Genomic DNA, 6,287 nt, shown 5'->3' with positions numbered 1-6,287 from the left:
AATTGAAGCCTTCTAACTGACCTCTTATTATACATAATAAGTTGTGAATAGAACAGTTTTCAAGGGTAATTAATATGACTTCAATTGATGGATTCCTTGACATTGAAAGCTGAAAGTTATATAAAAAAGGCAAACAAAAAAGAGACATTATTTTCTGTCGTGAATACTATTATTAGCAACTCCAAATAAGAGATAATAAAAATATAATTTTATATTCAGGAACACTATTCCAACAATATGTAACAGGTGAATGGATAAAAGCTGAAACTCAAAGATTAGATTTTTCTTTGTTCAATCAAAATTTATTTAGAATAGATATACTAACAGGATTTCTAGATATTTTACGCGTGGTGAGAGAGAAGGTTCACAGGTAGGTAAGAACATAATACTTCCACTTAGATTGACATGGGGCATAAAAGATATGCATCGTCGGTATATGGATGATATCGTATTAGTGCAGCATTTTGGAAAATCGGACATATTTTTGACTATGTCATGCAATCCTTCTTGCCTGAAATTCAAGAAAACCTACTGCCAACAGATGAAGTCCAAACAGACCTAATTTAGTTAGTCGAATATTTCGTACAAACTAGAAGAGCTAAAAATGATATATAGATATATTTGGTAAAGTTACAGCATTTATGAATATTGTAGAATTTAATAAAATGAGGGCTTCTGCATGTTCATTTCCTTATTATATTTGACGAAAATACAAATTGCTAACTCCCGAGGCATACGATCATTTTGTGGACTGAATTGCCATATCCTAAAATAAATCCCTATTTGTTTAAGCTTGTTATACAATACATGCTACATGGTCCTTGTCGTCAACTAAATCCAAAAAGTCCATGCATGAAAAAGAAGACAGGTCACTCACTGTAAGTTCAAGTATCCAAGAGAGCTTGGTTAACAGACAACTAAAGGAAAAAATTCATACGCCGTCTATAGAATACGAAATACAAGAAAGTATGTGAAAATTAGAGGGTAATTAATTTTTTGATAATTCATGGGTTGTCCCCTACAATTCATTTTTACTCTGTAAATTTAACTACGAGATGAATATAGAGATTTGCTCTAATAGTAAAGTTGTTAAGAATATTTACAAATATATTTGCAAAGGACATGATAAAATTGTATTTCATATAAATCCTAATAATACAAATATAGAAATAGATGAATTGAAGGTATACCAATCTGTCAGGTGGCGATAACACCTATTAGATTAATAATCGCGGGGCGAGAACAACATTAGCGTACCTGTCAACGCAGCAGAAGAATTATTGAACTCACCACCGAAACAATTGCCCCAAACCGAACTTTGAATCACTAGGAAACAAAGTTAATCTTCCACCAATTAGATGCCCTTACTGTGTGTATCTTTCGTTGGGAGAAGAAGAGATTCAGAGAAAATTCTTACTGTACTCAGTTCTATATTTTCTCTTTCACATAAATAGGCAGAGTAGCGGTTAAGGAAGATAACCTACCACTCACCCCTTTTTGCACGTTCAGTTTAGTGGGTGTTTGTGGTCTAGTGGTAACTTCCCTTAACCTCTGTCCCTTATCTCTCCTAACCGGGTCAGGTTAGCCCACATGGAGCGACCCATGACCCATAATCCAACATCTCCCACTTCGCTCATAGTAGGCTAGACCGATGTCTTTGACACACTTTTCATACTGGCAAATAGTTGGTGCGACCTGCGAGCACAAAGAGCTGTAAAATTCCAAAACCAATTAAAGGTTGTACTAAAGCTCTATGTAGAAATCCAATCACATATGGAAAGGATTCACTACTGGCATGAGGTACTCGCAATACCCCAGACATCATTCGCTATTGCAGTAGCTACTTATTTGATCCCTCATCCTCGAAAGAGGCAAACTCGAGTTCTCATATAACATTGTATCCACAATTACACCCAATACCCTCATGGTAAGTGTAATGGTCGACCTATTAATATAAGTTAAATTACTAATTTTTAGTCGTCTTCCCTTTCTACTCGAATCTTTCCATTCCAAATCAACTGCTTTCCTAGACATGCACTGCATTACCGAATCAATCATGGCTATTAGTGGCATGCTAAAGTAGCAACACTGATTGGCACTTCAAGAGACAGTAAAAGGTCAAAGGGTATTTCAATAAAAGTTACTCTAACTTCATTGGGATCCACACAATGAAGAAGCAGGGATTCATTCTTCCATTATCCCATGGTCGATAGCACAGGTGGTATGAAACACATGTCACGGTGTTCTCACCTTATATAGGCGCGTGTGTCTTATTATTTTAATCATCCAACACCGTACAGATCTTTGGTCTAGACACCTTCAAGTGTCTAACCCGAGTTTCTCACTTCAATAATCCTCAAACCATCTTCTTAGAGAAACTCGTATCTGGCTTACAAAACAAGTCATAATCGAATAGTGAAATTCGTAAGCTATGAAGAACGACCTCTATAAGTAAATATAACCCCGCATTATCCAAGGTCCTATAAGGTCTCATCTCTGCATGATTCTTAATGCAAGAGGCGATTGCTCGTGTGAGAGAGCCAATCTCGCGACTTGTTCGATACACTTTATCAACAAAATATTCATCACATGCATACGAGATATAGCAAAATTCAAGAGTCAAATATTAATGAGCATATTATAATACTAAAGTCATTTTACAATACATAAATATGTTCATATCCTTCGCAAACCTAGAGCCATAACATGTTTCTCAAACAGGTCTCTAGATATCGCCTTTGTAAAAGGATCAGCTATCATGCTTCGCGCAGGAATGTACTGTAAATTTATCTCTCCACTTGCTACCATGTCTCTTACAAAGTTATACTTGATGTCAATGTGTTTAGTCTTGCTGTGATACTTAGGATCTTTTGTATATGCAATAGCCGCTTGACTATCACAATATAGAGTGATGGGACCCTGAGAGTTCTTTGTAATATTCAAATGCTCAAAGAATCTCTTCAACCAAACGGCTTCTTGTACTGCAGACGCACAAGCCACGAACTCAGCTTCCATTGTTGAAAGGGCTGTGCAGGTTTTTTTCTCACTTTTACATGATATAGCACCACCATTAAGTAAGAAGGCATAACCGGATGTTGATTTTCTATCATTCCGGTCACCAGCCCAATCAGCATCTGTATATCTTCTCAAGTATAAATCATTTTCACTATAACATAGTGAATAATCTGCAGTTCCCTTCAGGTATCTGAAAATTCTCTTCACAGTTTTCCAATGATCTCTTCCAGGATTGGATTGATACCTGCTAAACCAGACCTACGGCATAACAAATATCTAGGCGAGTACGCATCATAGCGTACATCAAGCCCCGACAGCACTTGAATATGGAACTCGAGACATGTCTTCCTTTTCATTTTCAGTCTTGGGACACATTTCAAGGCTTAAAGTTTCACCTCTTGCTATAGGAGTATCCATGGATTTGCAACTATTCACGCGAAAACGCTCCAATATTTTCTTTAAATAAGTTTCTTGAGATAAACTCAATAAATTTTTGGAACGATCTCTTTGGATCTTAACTCCAAGGATATAGTCTTCCTCGCCCATATCTTTCATGTCAAATGACTTTGAAAGCTATGACTTGATAGTTTTCACATACTCCAAATTGTTTCCGGCTAATAAAATATTGTCCACATAAAGAGAAAGAATTACAAACATCCCATTGGACTTCTTCACATAAATGCAATGGTCTTCATCGATCATGGTGAAATCATATGAGATCACCTCCTTGTGAAATCTCAAATACCATTGCCTTAAAGATTGCTTTAGGCCATAAATAGATCTTTTCAATTTACAGACCTTCTTTTCTTGGCCTTTAACGATGAAGCCTACATGTTGTTCTATGTAGATTTCTTCGTTTAGTTCTCCATTGAGAAAAACTGTCTTCACGTCCATTTGATGTAATTCCAAATCCAAACGTGCAACAATAGCCAAAAGTAAGCGAATTGAGGTAAACTTCACAACCGGTGAAAATGTTTCCTCATAATCTATTCCAGCTTCTTGAGTAAAGCCTTTGCCACCAATCGTGCCTTGTATCTTTCTATTGACCCACCCACTTTGCGTTTAACTTTGAGAAACCATTTGTTCTCAATGGCTCTACGCCCAGGCGGAAGATCAACTAAATCCCAGACTTTGTTGGTTTTCATGGACTCTAATTCTTCTTTCATTGCTTTCATCCACTCATCTTTTCCAGGGCTCGATAAAGCCTCAGTCACAGACTTTGGCTCATCCATTTCTGTGGGAGATACCAAGAAAATATAATCTTCAATTTTGTAAGTACGTTTGGGTATATTTTTCCTGGCACTCTTTCGTAGTTGAAATTCAGGTTCGTCAGAAGGATTTTGGGATTGAGAGTTCCCACTCCCACTCCCACTCGGATCAAGAATAAGATCTTGATCAATTTGATTATCAACTATGTCAGAAGACACTTGCTGACTATCTGAGTTCAACATTTCATAAAGAGGCTCTCCATTCTTTACCTCACCCTTCTTTCGAAAATCATTTTCCAAAAATGTGACACCTCGTGATTCAATCTCAATAACACTTCCATCTTCTAATTCACCAATGAACACATACCCTTTGGAGTATTCTGAATATCTTATAAAGATATATTTCTTGCCTTTTGGACCTAATTTACCAAACTTGCTAAAAGAATCTTTTACATATGCAGCACAACCCCAAGGTCGTAAATCCTTTAAGTTTGGTTTATGACTAGTCCATAGCTCATAAGGAGTGGAAGAAACTGATTTAGAAGGCACTTTGTTCAATATGTAAGTTGTCGTCAATAACGCATCTCCCCAAAAGGAGATAGGTAAATTTGCTTGTGCCATCATGGACCTTATCATGTCCAATAGTGTTCTATTCCTCCTTTCTGCTACACCATTTTGTTGAGGTGTGTATGGAATAGTTAACTGTATGGTGATTCTCTTTTCATTGCACAATCCTTCAAATTCTTTTGAAAGATATTCACGCCCTCTATCGGTTTTTAAGGTCTTAATCCTTTTGTCTAATTGATTCTCAACTTCATTCACATATTTCTTAAAGCATTCAAGTGCTTCAGATTTATGAGAGATCAAATAGACATAACCAAACCGTGTGAAATCATCTATGAACATAATGAAATATAAAGTACCAGACCTAGCCCTCACATTCATTGGACCACAGATATCAGAATGGATTAATTGCAATGGAAAATGATCTCTCTTAGCCTTTCCCAATGGTTTACGTGTAATCTTTCCAGCAAGACAATTTTCACAAGTTGGCATTTCAATTTTAGAGGAAGGACCTAGATGTCCTTCCTTAGCCAATCTATTCATTCGATCCTGCCCTATGTGACCTAATCTTGCATGCCATGTAATAACATCAACATCATTGTTACTAGAATAACATGCCATAACACAACGGTCAACATAATAGTTATACGCAGAAGGATTACAATCTAACACAATAAAACCATAATAACAATGTCTAAAACCATAAAAAACATTGTCTTGAGTATTCTAAGACCACTGCGACTAAAGTTCAAATTGAAATCTAAATCTAGAAGAACAGACACAGATACTAAGTTTCGTCGAATCTCTGGAACATATAGGACGTCATGCAACATCAAAGATCGGCCACCACACATGTCCATTCTGCAAGTGCCTATCCCTTTGACTTCAAGCTTTGCATTGTTTCCCACATATACATGCTTTGATCCAGGTGGAACTCGACGAAACTCTATAAACGCTTCTCTATCGCGTCTCACATGGTCGGTGGCCCCTGAATCTACAATCCACACAGGATAAGATTCAGTTAGTAAAACAGTGCTAGAAACATATATAGCACTAAGAGATTCGATTTGAAATGCTACCTTTTTCGGCTCAGTGCACTCACGAGCAAAATGCCCTGGGACTTGGCAATTGTAACACTTCATCTTGCTCTTGTCTTTCTTCTTGTAGAACCGTTTTTCTTTCTTGGAATTTGGCTTGTTTCTTTTCTTGGAGGGTCCTTCTCCGATCTCCTTGCCCTTTCCGTCATTTTTCCAGTTTCTCTTGCGCTTGAAGCTTGATCTCTTTGTACCACTTGATTCTGCCACAAAGGCATTAGGTACAACTTAGTCAATACCAAGCCGTTCGTCTTCAAGCTCCACATGACGGGCGAACATTAGCAAAAGTTTTAGTATGCTATCATTGTGGGTAAAGTTAACCTTCAAATGTTCTCAATTATTGGAAGAGACCGAATCACTGCCTGAACCTGTTGCTCATCAGAGAGAATATGGCCAGCACTTTGTA

Source organism: Nicotiana attenuata, unplaced genomic scaffold (assembly GCF_001879085.1).
Source record: "Nicotiana attenuata strain UT unplaced genomic scaffold, NIATTr2, whole genome shotgun sequence".
NCBI classification, from domain to species: Eukaryota; Viridiplantae; Streptophyta; class Magnoliopsida; order Solanales; family Solanaceae; genus Nicotiana; species Nicotiana attenuata.
This window is presented reverse-complemented; position numbering follows the sequence as displayed.